The sequence below is a fragment of the Sapajus apella genome, unplaced genomic scaffold (assembly GCF_009761245.1).
Source record: "Sapajus apella isolate SASKATOON/1434 unplaced genomic scaffold, GSC_monkey_1.0 scaffold56, whole genome shotgun sequence".
Taxonomy (NCBI): Eukaryota; Metazoa; Chordata; class Mammalia; order Primates; family Cebidae; genus Sapajus; species Sapajus apella.
Window position 1 is genome coordinate 6,455,959 of NW_022436996.1, and position 21,565 is coordinate 6,477,523.

Sequence of the window (21,565 nt, forward strand, 5' to 3'; positions counted from 1 at the left end):
GATGTAGAGAAATATTAACCTCCTTTAATGAGTGTATCAGAATTTATAGAATATGTTGTAGTGACAAAGAATCCCAGTTCTTAGTGGCATCAGTTAACAAAGGTTCATTTCTTGCTCATGCTATGTGTTCATCACGGATTGGCGTGGGTGTTAGATGATAGGTGATTTAAAATCTGTTCCTTTCAAAGTACTTTCTTAAAGCATGGTTTATTCTTAGTCATATTTACTTTTCCTGTTTGTTCTCTATTAATCACCCAAAGAGGGTGTTACAGAAAATAAAATACGGAGAATCTGCTATGTAGTATACACTGGAGAAACCAAAATAAGGCAAGATCCATACCCTCAATTTCTGGTAACTCAGTGCAAACTATAATGCAAATGACACATTTTATAATAGATTTCAGAAAGTGCTGAGGAAGCTTAGAGAAGGAAGAACTTACTTCACAGGAACTGTCTTCAGAAGATATCTGTTGAGTCTTTAAAAATGAAAACAGACTTTACTGAAGAGAAAAGGGGGAGTGAGAAACTAGTAGTTGGCTATTAGGTGTTGGGCACTACTAGTGCTTACCAGAAGTTACCTTATTTGATAATTACTAATCACATGGGGTTGATCATTAGTATGTTTTACAAATGAAGGATGAATTTTTACATAGCTTGTAAGTGATTGAGTCAGGATTTGAATCCAGGTGTGTCTGATCTGACCTTTGCTTCGTAAGAGGCTACCGTCCAGTATGGGAGGAAATGCAGAAGGGAAAGTCAATTGGGCATTTTGAATGTTAATTGTAGGCAATAGGGAGCCATTGAAGATATTAAACAGAGGTATAACATTGTATCTGTGTTAAAAAAATAACCTTGACAACAACTGTAAAACTGAAACAAATGATTTTGTTTCATCTGATTTTTTGTTGTCAATGTTATTTTTTTTTTTTTTTGGAGACGGAGTTTCGCTCTTGTTACCCAGGCTGGAGTGCAATGGCGCGATCTCGGCTCACTGCAACCTCCGCCTCCTGGGTTCAGGCAATTCTCCTGCCTCAGCCTCCTGAGTAACTGGGATTACAGGCACACGCCACCATGCCCAGCTAATTTTTGTAATTTTTAGTAGAGACGGGGTTTCACCATGTTGACCAGGATGGTCTCGATCTCTTGACCTCGTGATCCACCCGCCTCGGCCTCCCAAAGTGCTGGGATTACAGGCTTGAGCCACCGCGCCCGGCTCATCTGATTTTTAATATCTATCTGTAATATTTTATAATTTCCAGTGGACAGGTCTTGTACTTTTTTTGTTAAATTGATTCCTAAGTATTTCATTGTTTTTGGTGTTATTGTTTTCTTAATATTATTTTCATTTCTAAAGCGTATACTATGTTTGTACCCAAGAAAGTGTATTGAAGTGAAATTATAAGGATAATCTTAGACTGCCCTAATTTATTTTTATTTTTGTTGTTTTGAGATGGAGTCTCACTCTGTCACCCAGGCTGGATTGCAGTGGCACCATCTCTGTTTACTGCAGCATCCACCTCCCGGGTTCAAGCCATTCTCTTGCCTCAGCCTCTGAGTAGCCGGGATTACAGGTGCCCACCACCATGCCTCACTAATTTTTGTGTTTTTGGTAGAGATGAGGTTTCATTATGTTAGCCAGGTTGGTCTTGAACTCCTGACCTCAAGTGATCCGTTTGCCTCGGCTTCCCAAAGTGCTGGGATTACATGTGTGAGCCACCACACTCAGCCTTATTATTATTTTTTTTAAGACGGGGTTTCACCATGTTGGTCAGGCTGGTCTTGAACTCCTGACCTCAGGTGATCCTCCCGTCTTGGCCCCCAAAGTGCTTGGATTACAGGCGTGAGCCACCATGCCCAGCCCTTATTTATTTATTTATTTATTTATTTATTTATTTTAGCCGTATTTGTAAATGTAAAATAAACTTTTATGAACTTCAGTACTTCATATACAGTTTTTTTAAGATGGAGTCTCACTCTATTGCCCAGGCTGGAGTGCAGTGGTGTGGTCATGGCTCATTGCAACCTCTGCCTCCCAGTTTCAAGCAATTCTTCTGTCTTAGCCTCCTGAGTAGTTAGGACTACAGGCACCCACCACCGCCCGACTGATTTTTTGTATTTTAGTAGAGATGGGGTTTGACCGTGTTGCCCAGGTTGGTCTCTATCTCTTGAGCTCAGGCAGTCCACTGGCCTCAGCCTCCCAAAGTGTTAGGATTATGGGCATGAACCACCACACCTGACCTCAAATATAGTTAGTTAAGTACTATGATAAACCTTATTTTGCAAGATTAAGACTGATAACTGAACTCTAAGGCCAAGATTTTTGCAAATCATAGCACAACTAAGAAAGATGATAGATCAGACTGAGCTTCTTGAACATGGCGACTACGATTTCAACATTGTATCTACAGTATCTGCAGAGTGCAAAGTTTTTGATATCCTTAGGTTTATGTTTTTATGGGTTTGGTTTTTTAAAGGATAGTGAAGGATAGGAAGGAATCAAAGTGTAGATTTTTTTCCAAGTAACTATTTTTATTTTTTAATTATTATTATTATTTTTTTAAGACGAGGTTTCACCATGTTGGTCAGGCTGGTCTTGAACTCCTGGCCTCAAGTGAGTCACCTGCCTTGGTCTCCAAAGTGCTTGGATTACAGGTGTGAGCCAGCACACCCAGCCAATTTTTTTTTTTTTTTTCAAAGACTAGTCAAGTGCGTAGTGAGAAGAGGGGAAAGAGTAGAACAAGGAGTTTGATCTGTAGCAGACTGTGAACAGTCAGTTGAGATAAGTCACTACCTTCGGACCAGCCTTTTAATTTTTTGATAAAACACAACATTTTATTTTAGGAGGTATTAATAACTAATTCATATGAGAAATTATTTCCTTTTTTGGTTGTTGGCTTATCTTTTTCTTGTTTTTTCGTCTTAGCCATATAGCCCATTTATTAGTTTCTTAAGTTACTTTTTACTTCTCCAATTAATTCTTCTTTTTATCTTTTGATTCATTCTTCCTGGGATGAGGAAAAGCTGACTGTTAAATTATAAGCAGCTGGCTTGTGGAAGTGTTGCAATGGCAATGTTGGTGACAGGTGTCCTGAGATTCTTGTTATTTGCCTGGTGTCGGCATTGGGAAACAGTGCTGGGTAAAGATCATTTTTGGTTTTTCTGTTTTGAGACGGAGTTTCGCTCTTGTGGCCCAGGCTGAAGTGCCATGGCATGATCTCGGCTCACTGCAACCTCTGCTTCCTGTGTTCAAGCGATTCATCTGCCTCAGCCTCCCAAGTCACTGGGATTATAGGTGCCCACCACCACACCGAGCTATTTTTTTTTTTTTTTTAGTAGAGACAGGGTTTTGCCATGTTGGCCGGGCTGGTCTCGAACTCCTGACCTCAGGTGATCTACTCGCTTTGGCCTCCCAAAGTCCTGGGACTACAGGCGTGAGCCACCATGCCTGGCTTTTTTTTTTTTTTTTAAGAGGGAGTCTCACTGTGCCGCACAGGCTGGAGTACAGTGGTGAGATCTCGGCTCTCTGCAACTTCATCCTGCCATGTTCAAGGGATTCTCCTGACTTAGCCTCCCCACTAGCTAGGATTACAGGTGTGCGCCACCATGCCCAGCTAATTATTGTATTTTTAGTAGAGATGGGGTTTTACCATGTTGGCCAGGCTGGTCTCAAATACTTGACCTCAAATGATCTGCCCACCTCAGACTTCTGAAGTGTTGGGATTACATACATGAGCCACCACGCCCGGTCTATTTTTTTTTTTTTAATTAAAAAAAAAAAAAAACCAACTTATTTTTTTTTGTAGAGACAATCATCTCACTATGTTGCCCACGCTGGTCTCAAACTCCTAGGCTTAAGTGATCCTCCCACCTTGGCCAAGTGCTGAGATTGCAGACATGAACTACCACACTCAGCCTGATCTGTTCTTTCAAACTTTTTTCATATACACAGTTTGTTTTTGTGATACTAATTATGCCCATAAAGAATTTTATAGCCTACTTTTCCTTGAAATGTGAAAGAAAATTTTCATACTGTTAATCTTTATAACATTTTTGAAGGGTGCTTAATTTTCCATTGAGTAAAACTGAGGGCCGGCCATGATGGCTCATGCGTGTAATCCCAGCACTTTGGGAGGCCAAGGCTGGTGGATTACCTGAGGTCAGGAGTTCGAGACCAGCCTGGCCAACATAGCGAAACCCCATGTCTACTAAAAATACAAAAATTAGCCGGGTGTGGTGTGGCACTCACCTGTAGTCCCAGCTACTTGGGAGGCTGAAGCAGGAGAATCACTTGAACCCAGGGGGTGGAGGTTGCAATGAGCAGAGACTGAGGCATTACACTCCAGCCTTGGTGACAGAGCGAGACTCCGTCTTAAAAACAACAACAACAGCCGGGCGCGGTGGCTCACGCCTGTAATCCCAGCACTTTGGGAGGCCGAGGCGGGTGGATCACGAGGTCAAGAAATCAAGACCATCCTGGTCAACATGGTGAAACCCCGTCTCTACTAAAACTACAAAAAATCAGCTGGGCATGGTGGCGCGTGCCTGTAATCCCAGCTACTCAGGAGGCTGAGGCAGGAGAATTGCCTGAACCCAGGAGGCGGAGGTTGCGGTGAGCTGAGATCGCGCCATTGCACTCCAGCCTGGGTAACAAGAGCGAAACTCCGTCTCAAGAAACAACAACAACAACAACAACAACAAAAACTGAGTCACCACACAATCATTTGTGTAACCATCCACCTATCTACCCTTTTCCTCTTTTCCCCTTCCTACCCTACCATCTTTTGCTACTATATTTAATACTTTGGCTGACTTTTTTTTTTATAGATAATGCCCTTTTCATATTTTGGTTATTTTTATAGGACAAATTACCCTAGGCAGATAACTAGGTTAAAAAGATAAGCATTTGGCTGGACAAGGTGGCTCACGCCTGTAATCCCAGCACTTTGGGAGGCTGAGGTGGGCTGATCAGTTGAGGTCAGGAGTTTGAGACCAGCGTGACCAAGACGGTGAAACCCCATCTCTACTAAAAATACAAAAATTAGCTGGGTGTGATGGTGGGCACCTGTAATTGCAGCCACTTGGGAGGCTGAGACAGGAGAATCACTTGAACCTGAGAGGCAAAGGTTACAGTGAGCCGTGCCTATTACTCACTAAGTTTCTACTAAATATGAACTTTTTTCTTTTAATATTTGATGTCTTAGCAAGCAATAAATATGAACTTTTTTTTTTTTTTTTTTTTTTTTTTGAGATGGAATCTCTCACTGTGTGACCCAGGCTGGAGTGCAGTGGTGCCATCTTGACTCTCCATAACCTCTGCCTCCTGGGTTCAAGGTATTCTTATGCCTCAGCCTGCTGAGTAGCTGGGATTACAGGAATGTGCCACCATGCCTGGCTAATTTTTGTATTTTTAGTAGAGACAAGGTTCACCATGTTGGCCAGGCTGGTCTTGAGCTCCTGCTTCATCGTGATCTGACTGCTTTAGCCTCCCAATATGCTGGGATTACAGGCGTGAGCCACTATGCCTGAACTGATCTCTTATTTTTATTTTCTATTTTTGAGACGGAGTCTTGCTCTGTTGCCCAGGCTGGAGTGCAGTGGTGCAGTCTCTACTCATTGCAACCTCCACCTCCTGGGTTCAAACGATTCCCCTTTCTCAGCCTCCCGAGTAGCTGGGATTACAGGCACATGCTACCATGCCCAGCCAATTTTTGTATTTTTAGTAGAATACTAAAAATACGGGGTTTTGCCATGTTGGCCAGGCTGGTCTTGAACTCCTGACCTCAAGTGATCTGCTTGCCTTGCCCTCCCAAAGTGCTTGGATTACAGGTATGAGCCACTGCACCCGGCCCTTATCTCTTATTTTTATTAAGGTTTTGAAATGATACCCCCAAAAAGTGCTACATCAATTTGTAATGCCAGTAGCAATGCGTGATAGGTCCAGTTTTATCAAACCTTTGTCATGTATGATATATTAAAATATTTATCTTAACAACTGAAAAATAGTACTTTAGTTCCAAGTTTTTACTTACTTGATTAGTAGGACTAATGAATATTTTTGAATATTTTTGTTTCTTTTTTTGAGACAGCATCTCACAGTGTTGCTCAAATTGGAGTGCAGTGGCACGGTCTCAGCTCACTGCAACCTCTGCCTCCCAGGTTCAAGTGATTCTCCTGCTTCAGCCTCCTGAATATCTGGGTTTATAGGCACCCAACACTATGCCTGGCTAATGTGTTGTATTTTTAGTAGAGATGGGGTTTCACTATGTTGGCCAGGATGGCCTCGAACACCTGACCTTGTGATCCACTTGCCTCAGCTTCCCAAAGTGCTGAGATTACAGGCGTCAGCCACTGTGCCTGGCCTATTTTTGTATTTTATTACTTATATTTCTTGTGAATTGCCCATTCGTGTTTTGTCCATAGTTTATTGGGGGGGAGCATTCTTACTGTTTCATATTATTAATTTAAGCTTGTTGTATGCCATATTTTAAGACATTTGCTCTAAGAATTTCATTTCATTTCATTGCATAAATATCTTTTGTGTAGTGAAAAGTCTCATTTCTTTTAGTTCATTTAAGATTTTTTTCAATTATTTGTAGAAGTAGTAAGAGAAATATTTGTAGATTAGGGAAACAAAGCAGTAGAATTTTTGACTTTCTAGAAAGTAAAATAATTTGATTTAATGTCCATTTTTGTTCATTCCCATTTCCTATCTAATTAATTGAACACAATACTAGGAGGAGGAACAAAATTTTAATCATCATATCATTGCTGTTTTTCATAATAATCTAGGACGAGTAACAGGTCTTCTCTTTCATCAAGAAAATATGAAAGGCTGGGCACCATCACCTGTAAATCCCAGCACTTCAGGAGGCGGAGGCAGGCTGATTGCTTAAGCTCAGAATTTCAAGATCAGCCTGGGCAAAATAGTGAGACCCCATCTCTACCAAAAAAAAAAAAAAAAAAAAAAAAAAATTAGCTGGATGTGGTATGCACTTGTTGCCCCAGCTGCTAGGGAGACTGAGAACGGAGGATTGCTTGAGCCCAGAAAGTCGAAGCTGCAGGGAGCTGTGATCTACACTCCTGCCTGGTGGCAGAGCAAGACCCTGTCTCAAAAAGGAAAGAAAGAAAGTATCAAGAAGTTATTTCATTACTTTAATAAAAAATGGTTAGAGGCGGATACGGTGGCTCGTGTCGGTAATCCCAGCACTTTGGGAGGCCAAGGCAGGAGGATCACCTGAGGTCAGGAGTTCGAGACCAGCTTGACCAGCATTAGTGAAACCCCATCTCTACTAAAAATATAAGAATTAGCTGAATATGGTGGCCTCAATAAGAAGAAAGTCAGAAAGAACTTGACCCTTATTTACCAGCCTCCCCCACAATGTTTAAAGTCTTCAAATCTTTTACTTTGAAATTCTTTTTTTTTTTTGAGACAGAGTCTCATTTGGTCACTCAGGCTGGAGTTCAGTGGTGCGATCTCGGCTCACTACAACGTCTGCCTCCTGGATTCAAGCGATTGTCCTGCTGCAGCCTCCCAAGTAGCTGGGACTACAGACACACGCGACCACGCCTAGCTAATTTTTTAATTTTTAGTAGAGACAGGGTTTCACCATGTTGGTCAGGTTGGTCTCAAACTCCTGACCTCATGATCTGCTCAACTTGGGACCTCGTGATCCGCTTACCTCGGCCTCCCAAAGTGCTGGGATTATAGGCATGAGCCACTACACCTGACCCAAGACCACTCTTCCTTTAAGCTAGTTTATTTATTTATTTTATTTATTTATTTATTTTTGAGACGGAGTTTCGCTCTTGTTACCCAGGCTGGAGTGCAATGGCGCGATCTCGGCTCACCGCAACCTCCGCCTCCTGGGTTCAGGCAATTCTCCTGCCTCAGCCTCCTGAGTAGCTGGGATTACAGGCACGTGCCACCATGCCCAGCTAATTTTTTGTATTTTTAGTAGAGACGGGGGTTTCACCATGTTGACCAGGATGGTCTCGATCTCTTGACCTCGTGATCCACCCGCCTCGGCCTCCCAAAGTGCTGGGATTACAGGCTTGAGCCACCGCGCCCGGCCAAGCTAGTTTATTTATTAACAAAAGAAGTAGACTGCAGTTACATGTTTCTTTTTTTGTTGTTTAGTGTCAGGAGTAGAATACATTTGGCTAGCTTCATAAGATTAGAAAGTTGGAGTAGGGGCTGGTCTTGATGGCTCATGCCTGTAATCCCAGCACCTTGGGAGGCCAAGGTGGGTAGATCATGAGGATAGGAGTTCGAGACCAGCCTGACCAATATGGTGAAACCCGTCTCTACTAAAAACACAAAAATTAGCCGGGTGTGGTGGTGCACCCCGTATAATCTCAGCTACTCAGGAGGCTGAGGCAGGAGAATTGCTTGAACCCAGGAGATGGAGGTTGTAGTGAGGTGAGAGTGTGCCACTGCATTTCATCCTGGGCATCAGAGTGAGACTCCATCTCAAAAAAAAAAAAAAAAAAAAAAAAGTTGGAAGAGGAAACAGAGTTGTTTATGGATCCAGGAAAATAATTATCCATAATTATAGATGCTTGTTTTGAGGTTTGGAAAAGGTGGTTTAAAAAACTTTTAAGAAAAACCATGATAAACATCTGTAAGTATGAGGAAGAAAAATTGGTTTCAACTTTTTTTTTTTGAGAGGGAGTCTTACTCTGGCCCCAGGCTGGAGTGCAGTGGCAGGATCTCAGCTCACTGCAGCCTTTGCCTCCTGGGTTCAAGCCATTTTCCTGTCCCAGCCTCCTGAGTAGCTGAGATTACAGGTGCCTGCCACCATGTCCAGCTAATTTTTGTATTTTTAGTGAGGTGGGGTTTCATCATATTGAGCAGGCTGGTCTCAAACTCTTGCATCAAGTGATCAGCCTGCCTTTACCTCCCAAAATGTTAGGATTACAGACATGAGCCACTGCTCTTGGCTAGGTTGCAACATCTTCATTAGATTTGTTTAAATGAAAAATTTCTTTTTATTTATTTAATTTAATTTAATTTAAATTTTTTTAAAGACGGGGTTTCACCATGTTGGTCAGGCTGGTCTTGAACTCCCAACTTCAGGTGATCTGTCCGCCTTGGCCTCCAAAGTGCTTGGATTACAGGCGTGAGCCACCACGCCCGGCTGAAAAATTTCTTTTGTTCAATGGAAGAATATAGGCTCCATTTTGGGAGAGAGAGCCCCAAGTACAACATTTACATTTTTTGCTCTGCAAAATTGACCAAAATATGAAGATCATTTTAGTTGGTTATTACTTCAGTTTTGACTTCCTGGCCAGAGATATTAGACTGTGAAAGGATTTGGAGATTTACTAAGGGAAGTTTTTTTTGTATTTTTTTTGAAGAGGGGGTTTCTCCGTGTTGACCAGGGTGGTCTCGATCTCTTGACCTGGTGATCCACCCGCCTCGGCCTCCCAAAGTGCTGGGATTACAGGCTTGAGCCACCGCGCCTGGCCCTAAGGGAAGTTTTTAACATTGTGTAGCAAAATGATATTAAACCATGTTCATTTCCCTTTGTGTTATATCCTTGATTCCTTTACATAATACAAAGTAATTAAATGGACCTGTTGGGTCATTTGAAATTAAGCAGTAGACAGAGGAAGTTCTTATAAGTGATTACTAAAGTGTTAACCTTAACAGGCATTCTCCACTGGCTGCCTGTAGCAGAGTCCCGGATCTGAGCTTTGGAGAAATCCGTCCCACCTTTTTTAGGTGCCTGCTTTACCTCGGATCTACTTTCTCTATTTGTGCCTTTTCTTCCACTGTCTTCTACCTCCTCTTTCTGGTTGTTGGTGGGGAGGCAGGGGAGAGAAAGGGAGAGACAGAGAATGGGAGATCAACTGATTGATTGTGTTTGGGGGGTGTGGTGGCTGGAGATTCTCAGGGTCATAAAAATTGCACGATATAAAATGCTCTTGGTTTTTTTCTTGTGTGGGCGCTGCATGAGATCAGGTTGTCAGGACTTGATTGGGAGCCACGGATCCTGCCCTGTTGAAAACATTGTTGCAGGATGGGATGGGATGAGGCTGAAAGTGTTACCAAGTGGTATTAGATCTGGCACAACAAAAAGCCAGAACCGCAAAATACCCTAAGGAGAAAAAGTTTTTGTTTCTTTTCATAGGATATTTTTGTATCTGGTTTGGAAGGATGACTTGACTTGGATTGTCCTGTTAAAGACAAAATGAAAAGAACTATTGTGTTTATTATGTATTTAACCATACTAAAGCATTAAATATGATAGCACTAGTTACAGAGAATTGTGTATGTGAATACTCGTATATAAACATATGTATACATATATACACATATACATCTATACACACGTTATATATAGAGTTCTTATATATATAAATGTGTGTGTGTGTATATACACACACACACGTATATGTATTGTTTTGAGACTGGGTCTTGCTCTGTCCTCCAGGCTGAAGTACAGGGGTGAGATCTTGGCTTACTTCAGCCTTGACCCCCCAACCTCAGTGATCCTCCTACCTCAGCCTCTCAAGTAGCTGGGGCGTCAGTGATGTGCTACCACCACCAGCTATTTTTAAATATTTTTTCGTAGAGATGGTGTCTCTCAGTGTTGCCTAGACTGATCTCGAACTTCTGGGTTCAGGTGATCTACCCACCTCATCCTCCAAAAATGGGATTATAGGCATAAACTACTGGGTCCGGCTGAGATACATATTTAAAAAAAAATTTTTTTTTTTTTTTTAAATTTGAGATGGAGTCTTGCTTGGTCACCCAGGCTGGAGTGCAGTGGTGCTATCTCGGCTCACTGCAGCCTCTGCCTCGAAGGTCCAAGTGATTCTTCTGCCTTAGCCTCCTGAGTAGCTGGGAATACAGGCACACGCCACCACTCCTGGCTCATTTTTTGTTAGTAGAGATGGGGTTTCAACATGTTGGTCAGGCTGGTCTCGAATTCCTACCTCGTGATCTGCCCGCCTTAGTCTCCCAAAGTGCTGGGATTACAGGCCTGAGCCACTGTGCCCGACCCATGTTTTTAATAATGAAATCAGAACTAGGTTTGTAAACAGGGAAAGAACAAATAATCATAAAAGTTTTATATTTTGGATTTCTAAGTTGGTTGATTTAAGATTAATGAGAATACATAGTATCCCCTCCTCTTTAAGTTTTCAAGGTTTTCCACTTAAAGTAGTTTTATTAGTTATAGTAGAGTAACTCAGCATTTTGAAGTGTTTATATGATTTGAAAAGTCTCTGAAAGAACACTGTGATTCAAGTATAGCGTTACAAGTTTGAGGGATTTCAACAGATTTCTTTATGTGTGTTTAATTCCATTATGATTAAAAAAGAAAACCAAGAAATAAAACCTCTGATTACTTAACCAGCATTTTTTTTTTTTGAAATAGAGTTTCACTCTGTTGCCAGGCTGGAGTGCAGTGGCGTGATCTCGGCTCGCTGCAATCTCTGCCTCCCAGGTTCAAGTGATTCTTCGGCCTCAGCCTCTGGAGTTTATAGTTTACAGGCAGTTTACAGGCACCCACCACCACATCCAGCTAATTTTTGTATTTTTAGTAAAGATGGGGTTTCACCATCTTGGCCAGGATGATCTTGATCTCTTGACCTTGTGCTGGGATTACAGGCATGAGCCACTGCGCCTGGCCTTAGCCAGCGTTTTAACATAATTCTTCTGAAAATCTGATTGCCAGAATTTAATTATATTAGAAGAAATTTTTTTACAAAGCTGGTAACTATTACATAGCAAATGTGTTTTCAAAGAACTTGTTTTAAGGTGGGTCTCAGTGGCTCATGCCTCTAATCCCAACACTTTGGGAGGCTGAGGCAGGTGGATCACTTGAGGTAAGGAGTTTAAGACTAGCCTGGGCAACATAATGAGACCCTGTCCTTACAAAAAGTACAAAAATTAGCCAGGTGTGTTGGCACATTCTTGTGTGATCCCAGCTACTCGGGAGGCTGAGGTGGGAGGATTGGTTGATCTCTGGAAGTCAAGACTGCAGTGAGTGGAGATTGCGCCACTGCACTTCATTCTGGGTAACGGAGGGAGACTGTCGGAAAAAAAGGAGAAAGGAAAAAGAGAAACTGACCCAGTTTGATGAGTTAGATATATGTATAGTGAAAGTATTTTTGAGATAGTGTATAGTTAACTTCATTATGTTCACAATTAAACTCACATTAGACTGTTACCTATTCTAAGATATTTAACATTAACCTCAAGTGGCATTGGCTTCACTGTTTTTTTTGTTTTTTTTTTAAGCAATATGTTGTAGTTTATGTCAGCAGTCCCCAAACTTTTTGGCACCAAGGACCAGTTTCATGGAAGACAGTTTTTACACAGACCCTAAGGGGAGCGGAATGGGGATGGTTTTGGGGTGAAACTCTTCTACCTTAGATCATCAGGCGTTAGATTCTCATAAGAAGCATGCAGCCTAGGTCTCTCCCTTGTGCAGTTCACAATAGAGTTTGTGCTTCTTTGAGAATCTAATGGCACCGCCGATCTGAGAGGAGGCTGAGCTTAGGTGTTATTGCTGGCCTGTCTGCTGCTTACCTCCTGCTGTGTGGCCTGGTTCCCAACAGGCTACCGACTGGCACTGGTCTGCAGTGGGAGGTGGGGAGACGCCTGGTTTATATTATGTATGATAAACTATATTCTAGACTAATTTTTATTATATATTGAAGCAGCAGTGCCTAGTTTATAAGTGGGGGGTGTGTGTGTGTGTTTGTGTGTGTGTGTATGTGTATGTAGTTTATAGTTGGAGTACAAAATCCACCTTGGCCGCTATTTTAAAAGTAAAACTAAATAATACTGAAGAATATGTTTCATGCTTTGTAGGGACTGTTGATTTGGAAACAGTGTATTTTAACAAGATAAATTTTAAATGTAGCTAATAGTATGTGTTTCTAAATAAACAGTTGGCACTTCTAAAGTAAAGTATCATATTTGTTTTAAAATCATTGCTCAAGTTGTATAGTTGTTTTGGGCACATATTTTTAACTTCTAGCCCTATACAAAATATAGAATAACTAAGTGTGATATAGTTGTATCCTTTCTAAATACTGACCCATTTTTTTTTCCTTTGTTACCTTTTTTTTTTTTTTTTTTTTGAGACAGAATTTTGCTCTGTCTCCCAGGCTGGAGTACAGTGGTGTGATTTCAGCTCACTGCAACCTCCTCCTTCCGGGTTCAAGTGAGTCTCTGGTCTCAGCCTTGTGAGTAGCTGGGATTACAGGCGCCCACCACCACGCCTGGTTAATGTTTGTGTTTTTAGTAGAGATGGGGATTTACCATGTTGTCCAGGATGATTTCAAACTCCTGACCTCAAGTAATCTACCTGCCTTGGCCTCCTAAAGTTCTAGGATTACAAGCATAAGCCACCATGCCTGGCCCCTTTACTACATTTTAATGATAACAAAAATGTAATCCAAGTATCAGGTTATTCAATAGCTTCCTGTCTTTTGGTTTGTGGGGAGTTCAATACATTAATTTTTAATGTTTCTTGGCTTTTTATTATAGTTCATGGATAGTGGGGAAGTGAGTTTGTGACTTGATTGAAATATACTATGATGCATTCATCTGCATCATAGGCACTTGACTCTTAATGGTGAAGTGGAATCTAAATTTCTCCCTATGAACAATTGTACTAATTTATTTAATTAATATTGGTGATGCTCCATATAAGATAAAAATGTGCGTGGAGGCTTACTCATGATGTAATTTGTATTTTGGAGAAGTAAATCATAGTATGATTTTAGATGTTTTATTAAAAAATAGTTTCAGTTTCTAGAGTAGAACATTATTAAACAGAATGGTAAACATTATAAACCAGAATACTGCAGCAGTCCCTTGCAGTTGTCTTCTCCCTTCCCAAAAGAAATTATTACCATCACCACGTCGCCCTCCAGAAAAGAAACTATTACCACCCCCACCTCTAACAACACAAAATAAAAAATAAAAAACTCCTTTTTTGGCCCCACCCTATGGTTCATACCTGTAGTCCCAGCACTTTCGAAGGCTGAGACGGGAAACTCTTGAGACCAGGAGTTTGAGACCAGCCTGGGCAACATCAGGAGATGTCATCTCTACTAAATATTAATAATAATAATAATAAAATTGGCTGTGTGTTGTGATACACCTGTAGTCCCAGCTACTTGGGAGGCTGTGGCAGGAGGGAGTCCAGGAGTTCAAGGCTGCAGTGAGCCATGATTGTACCACTGTACTCCAGCCTGGGCAACAGAGGAAGACTCAGTCTCAAAAAACAAACAGAAAGCCCTTTTAATCTGTGAAAACTCATGGCTTGTTTAAGATTGTCTTTTAAGCATTTTTGATATCTTTTTTTTTTTTTTTTTTAAAGACAGGTTCTCACTCTGTCTCCCAGGATGGAGTGGTGAAACCATGGCTTATTTATTTATTTATTTTTTGATAGAGTTTTGCTCTTGTCCAGGCTGGAGTGCAGTGGCACGATCTCTGCTCACTGCAACCTCTTCCTCCCAGGTTTAAGCAATTCTCCTATCTCAGCATTCTGAGTAGGTGGGATTACAGGCGTGTGCTCCCATGCCCGGCTAATTTTGGTATTTTTAGTATTTTCTCCCATGTTGGTCAGTCTGGTCTCCAACTCCTGACCTCAGGTGATCCACCCGCCTTGGCCTCCCAAAGTGCTGGGGATTACAGGTGTGAGCCACCTCACCTGGCATGGCTTACTGCACCCTAGAGTTCCTAGGATCAGATGATTCTCTCACATCAGCCTTCCGTAGCTGGGACTACAGGCATACACCACCATGTTCAGCTAAGTTTTGTATTTTTTGTAGAGACTGAGTTTTGCCATATTGCCCAGAGTGGTCTTGAACTCCTGGGCTCAAGTGATCCACCCACCTTGGCCTCCCAGAGTGCTGAGATTACAGGCATAAGCCAACTTCGTTCAGCCTATTTTTGATATTTCAAATCTTTCATCATAGGTTAAAGTCAGCTATGTTTCTCCTAGGATTTAAAAAAATCTATTTTGTCCTGCTATTAAGCTATTACTCTGTAGTTTTACATACTTATTCTTAATTTTAACTAAACTGTTTTGAGCAGTAATTCATAACTTTTTAATCTTTTTGTATTTTGTGTTGTATTTAAACTTTAAGTTCTTTCCCTGTCAATTTCTGACAGATTAAAAAATAATAAACTTCATATTACTTAAAAGTCTCTTCTAAAAGGTACAAAGGAAAAAATGGAATGAAAAGTAAGCTAGGCAGGGTGTAGTGGCCCATGCTTGTAATCCCAGCACTTTGGGAAGCCAAGGTGGGCAGATTACATGAAGCCAGGAGTTTGAGACCAGTCTGGGTAACATGGCAATACCCCAGCTCTACTAAAAATACAAAAATTAGCCAGGTGTGGTTGTGCATGTCTGTCATCCCAGCTACTGGGAAGGCTGAGGCACGAGAATCACTTCAACCTGAAAGGTGAAGGTTGTAGTGAGCAGAGATTGCGCAACTGCACTCTAAACTGGTCAGAAAGAAAAAAAAGAAAAAGTGAAGTTGAACTAAATTTAGGTCTGTTGACTTTGAAATGATGGTTGTATATATTTCTATGATCAATAAAACCTACATTAATCTAGAGAACAGGTGTTAAAGATACATTTTTGGGCCAGGCGTGGTGGCTCACGCTTGTAATTCCAGCACATTGGGAGGCCGAGGTGGAAGGATCACGAGATCAGGAGATTGAGACCATCCTGGCTAACACAGTGAAACCCCATCTGTACTAAAAATACAAATACTCAGCCAGGTGTGGTGACACATGCCAGTAGTCCCAGCTACTCGGGAGGCTGAGGCAGGGGAATTGCTTGAACCCGGGAGGCAGAGGTTGCAATGAGCTGAGTTCGCACCATTGTACTTCAGCCTCGGTGACAGAGCAAGGCTTTTTTTAAAAAAAAAAAAAAAAAAAAAAAAAAGTATGTTTTGGTTGGGGTGGGGTGCCTCATGCCTATAATCCCAGCACTTTTGGAGGCCGAGGGTAGATTACTTGAGCCTCAGGAGACCAGCTTGGCAACATGGAGAAACCTTGTCTCTGCAGAAAATAAAAAAATTAGCCAGGCATGGAGGTGCACACTTGTGGTCCCAGCTACTGAGAAGGCTAAGGTGGGAGGATTGCTTGAGGCTGGGAAGCAGAGGTTGCAGTGAGCTGAGATTGTGCCATTATACTCCAAACTGGGCAACAGAGGAAGACCCTATCTTTAAAAAAAAAATAAATAAAATAAAAGATTTTCCTACCTGTGGTAAAATAAGCATTAAAATTAGGAAACTGTGGATGAATATAGATGTTTTGGCCTGGTCAAAGTACTGTGAATTAAATTATTGATAATATTTTACTCTGATAAGGAGTGACGGTCCAGTAATTTTGGTGATACTAGTCTATACATCATATAACTTGACTTATTTGTCTACATATGCCTTTTACAATGGTTTTAAAGCCTCAGAAATTATTTATCCAGAAGAGAAAGATTAAACTAAAGTTTTATTCATTGCATTATGGGGGAAAGTTTAGGCAGAATGTCTTACGGTTTTGTTTTTCATGAAAAGATTAGTATTGTTTTCCATTGAAAAACTTTACATTGTATATGTATATGGTTAAAAGAAGTCAGATAGCCCAGAATGCTTAAAGATCAAGAATTCTGTTCCATTCCTTAGTTCTGTTCTCCAAATGAAACTTTTTTTGTATCAATTTAAGGGCTACCGATGCAGTTTTGTTAAATGAATAGATTGCATAGTGGTGAAGTTTGGGCTTTTAGTGCGTTCATCATCCAAATAATGTAGGTATATCCATTTAGTAATTTCTTGTCATTCACCTTCCTCCCACTCTCTCAACCTTCTGAGTCTTCAGTGTCTTATTCCACACTGTGCCCATGTGTACATACGATTTTGCTTCAACTTATAAGTGAGAACAAGGCTTCCAGGTCCTTCCACATTGCTACAAAAGACATGATTTCATTAAGTGTTCGTGTGTGTGTGTGTGTGTGTGTGTGTGTGTGTGTGTGTCTCCCAAAAAAACAGACTTTATCTTGTCATCTGTTGATGGACATGGAGATTGATTCCCTATCTTTGCTATTGTGAGTGTTGTTGTGGTAAGTGTACAAGTGCCGGTATCTTTTTGATATAATGATTTCTTTTCCTTTGGGTAGAAACCCAGTAGGGGGATTGCTGGGTTGAATAGTAGTTTTATTTTTATTATTTTCATTTTTTTGAGATGGCGTTTCACTCTTGTCACCTAGGTTGGAGTGCAGTGGCACCATGTTGGCCCACTGCAAGTGATTCTCCTTACTCAGCCTCCCAAGTAGCTGGGATTACAGGCGCCCACTACCACACCTAGCAAATTTTTGTATTTTTAGTAGAGACAGGGTTTTACCATGTTGGGCAGCATGGTCTTGAGCACCTGATCTCAGGTGATCATCCACTTGCCTTGGCCTCCGAAAGTGCTGGGTGTGAGCCCCTGCGCCTGGCCAGTAGTTTTATTTTTTAGTTATTTGAGAAATCTTTATATAGCTTTCTATAGAGAGGGTCCTAATTTACATTCCCACTTACAGTGTGAAAGTGTTCCCTTTTGTCTGCATCTTCCCCAACATCTGTTATTTTTTGTTTGTTTAATAGTAGCTATTTTGATTGGTATAAGATGATATCTCATTGCGGTTTTTATTTGCTTTTCTCCTATGATTAATGATGTTGAGCATTTTTTTTCACGTACCTGTTTGTATGTCTTCTTTTGAGAAATATCTATGAATGTCCTTTGCTAACTTTAAAAATTTTAAAGATTTTTTAATTAAATTTTTTTGTTTGTTTGACAGGATCTTGCTCTGTTGCCCAGGCTGGAGTGCAGTGGTGCAGTCTTGACTCACTGCAGCCTCCACCTCTCGCGTTCAAATGATTCTGCTGCCTCAGCCTCCTCAGTAGCTGGGATTACAGGTCCCTACCACCACACCTGGCTAATTTTTTGTATTTTTAATAGAGATGGGATTTTACCATGTTAGTCTGGATGGTCTCGAACCTCTGACCTTGTGATCCACCCGCTTTGGCCTTCTGAAGTGCTGGGATTACAGGTGTGAGCCACCGTGCCTGGCATATTGAAAAATTTTTTAAGACTAGTTAAATGCGGTAGTGAGAGGGGAGCAAAGAGTATAGAACAAGGAGTTTGATCTGTAACTGTGAACCATCAATTGGGATAACTCACTGCTAGTTATCAGTAGTGAGGTATTAGGAACAGCTCTTTGCTGACTTTTTGAGTTCCTTGTAAATTCTGGGTATTAGTACCCTGTCAGATACATAATTTGAAACTATTTTCTCCTATTCTATAGGTCATTTGGTCAGTCTGGTGATTATTTCTTTTGCTATGCAGAAGCCTTTTAGCTTAATTAAGTCTCATTTGTCTATTTTTGTTTTTGTTGCTTGTGCTTTTGAAGTCTTACTCATGAATTCAGTGAATTCATGATTGTATAGACCAGAAGAGTTTTTCCTAGGTTTTCTTTTAGTATTTTTGTAATTTCAGGTCTTCTGATTAAGTCTTTAATCCATCTTGAGTTGATTATTGTATATGGTGAAAGATAGGGGTCCAATTTCCAAAGGAAACTTTTGAATTACTTCTCCCTGTGGTGTTGTTTTGACTATATAATATACTTACTTTATGATTTATGATTATGATTGATTTCTGCCCTGATAAAGGAGGATTTGGCTTCTTTACATCTGCCTCCCCAATAGATTTTTAAAAAATCACTTTTAATTTTTCTGTTAGTTACCTCTGCAGTTCATATATTAGAACTTTTCTTCATGTTCTCATAGACTGTTTATCTTGATTTCTTGATTTACCAAGTGGTAACTTTTCTTCTTTTTTTTTTTTTTTTCCAAGATGGAGTTTTGCTCTTGTTGCCCAGGCTGGAGTGCAATGGTGCGATCTTGGCTCACCACAACCTCTGCCTTCCGGGTTCAAGTGATTCTCCTGCCTCAGCCTCCTGAGTAGCTGGGATTACAGGCATGTGCTACCATACCGGGCTAATTTTGTATTTTTAATAGAGACCGGATTTCACCATATTGGTCAGGCTGGTCTCGAACTCCCAACCTCAGGTGATCTGGCTGCCTCGGCCTCCCAAAGTGCTCGGATTACAGTGTGAGCCACCCTGCCCAGCCGTAACTTTCCTTTTTACCTTTCCTTTCCCCTTTATGGGCTTATGTCTGTCATTTCTAACATTGACACTGTCAAGGTTGAGAACAGTTCTGCCGTGTTTTGTACTCCTTACTACTTTACGACTTTATTTCCTTTATTTTTTTTGAGACAGAGTCTCACTCTGTTGCCCAGGCCGGAGTGCAGTGGTGCAGTCTTGGCTAACTGCAACCTCTGTTTCACAGAGAATAGTTACATTAACTATTTTGTATCCTTGACTTTCATTATGGGTATACCTTTGCTATTTACATGTATGTGTATGTACTTATACCAGTTTTTATGATAATGAGATCATTTAGTTTATATCGTGATTTGATTTTGTTACTTTGCAGTTTATCTTAGGCATCTTTTCATTTTAGCTTATACACAACTATCTCATTCTTTTCAGAATTTATCCAGAGATACAAATCACATGCTTAATTTGCCGAGGAGTGTTTTAGGTGTTAAGGATTCAGTGGTGAACAAGAGAGACCAAGCCCCTGTCCTTGTGGAACAATATTTCAATGGTGAGAGACACAAAATAATTGCATTTCTAGTAATTAGTTTCAAAAACTGAGAAGTGCTATGAAGAAAATAAAATGTGATACTGTACTAAGTGTGTCTATTAACGGTATGAGAGATGATAACACATGTGGCTAAGGTGGTCAGGTAGGTCTTTATGAAGTGATGACATTGAAACACACTTGAATTATGTGGAAGCATTTTAGGAAGAGCAGGATTTATTGTGAAGACTCCAAAACAAGAATGAGTGTTGTATTAGTACACTGCTGATAAAGACATACCCAAGGCTGGGTAATGTGTAAAGAAAAAGAGGTTTAGGGAACTCAGAGTTCCATGTGGCTGGGGAGGCCTCACACTAACAGCATAAGGCACATCTTACATGACAGCAGGCAAGAGAGAATGAGAATGAAGTGAAAGAGGTTTCCCCTTATAAAACCAGCAGATTTCATGAGACTTATTCACTACCAGGAGAACAGTATAGGGGAAACCACCCCTGTGATTCAGTTATCTCGAACTGAGTCCCTCTCACAACATATGGGAATTATGGGAACTATAATTCAAGATGAGATTTGGGTGGGGACATATCCAAGCCATAACAAGTGTGTTATATTCAAGGGATCCTCCCAGCTCCTCGAATAAGATTGGTGTTACTGTGCAATGAGGGGAACATCAGAGATCATATTTGAGAGGCAAGCAGGAGCCCAGTCAGATAGTGCCCTTGATACCATGGAAGAAGCTGGGATTTGGCCAGGCGCAGTGGCTCATGCCTGTAATCTCAGCATTTTGGGAGGCTGAGATGGGTGGATCACCTGAGGTCAAGAGTTTGAGACCAGCCTAACCAACATGGAGAAACCCCGCCTCTAATAAATATATAAAATTATCTGGGCCTGGTGGCACATGCCTATAATCCCAGCTACTTGGGAGGCTGAGGCAGGAGAATCACTTGAACCTAGGAGGTGGAGGTTGCAGTGGGCCAAGATTGCACCATTGCACTCCAGCCTGGGCAACAAGAGTGAAACTACATCTCAAAAAAAAAAAAAGGACCTGGTGTGGTGGCTCAGTCCTGTAATCCCAGCACTTTGGGAGGTCGAGGTGGGCGGATTACGAGGTCAGGAGTTCTAGACCAGCCTGGCCAAGATGGTGAAACCCCGCCTCTACTAAAAACAAAAAAAATAGCCAGGCGTGGCACATGCCTGTAGTCCCAGCTACTTGGGAGGCTGAGGTAGAAGAATCACCTGAACCAAGGAGAGGTGGAGGTTGCAGTCAGCAAGATCGCACCACTGCACTCCCACCTAGGCGACAGAGTGAAACTGTCTCAAAAAAAAAAAAAAAAAAAAAAAAAAGGCAGCTGGGATTTTATCCTCAGGGCAGAAAGCCCTCAGAAGATTATAAACCAGGACACCCATAAATCTGTGAAAGTAATCTTGACAGATGTGGTTTAGAGTAGGGTGATGGCAGAGGAGAAAGGTAATCAGAAGTATTTGCAAAGCTTGGGAGGCTGAGGCAGGAGAATTGCGGGAACCTAGGAGGTGGAGGTTGTAGTGAGCTGAGATGCCCCTGCACTCCAGACTGGGCAACAGAGTGAGACTCCATCTCAAAACAAAAAACAAATGAGCAAACAAACAAAGTAAGTGTTTGGAGAGTTATAGCAATAAGGTCAGCTAAAGGATTTGATGAGATGGATATGAGAGAAAGAAGAATTAAAATTGTCTTCTAGATTTGTGGCTTCAGTAGCTGAGTGGACAGCAATGTCATTTACTTAGATTAGAGATTGATCTTAGTGGAGAAACAGGCTTTAAACTAGATTGAAGGCACCCTAATTAGTTAAATCATTCCCCTATTGATGGTGATTTAGTTGATTTACAATTTTTTTTTTTTTTTTTTTTT

The 21,565-nt window shown here is 41.1% G+C and overlaps 1 protein-coding gene across 1 annotated transcript in view; it reads left to right on the plus strand.

Moving 5' to 3' along the window:
* The first annotated feature begins 19,111 nt into the window (after positions 1-19,111).
* KMT2C (lysine methyltransferase 2C) overlaps positions 19,112-21,565 on the plus strand; it is a 273,989-nt gene continuing 271,535 nt past the window's right edge. The window contains exon 1 of the mRNA XM_032244945.1: positions 19,112-19,683. The gene's annotated coding sequence lies outside the window, so the exon portion shown is untranslated. The remainder of the gene's footprint in view (positions 19,684-21,565) is intronic.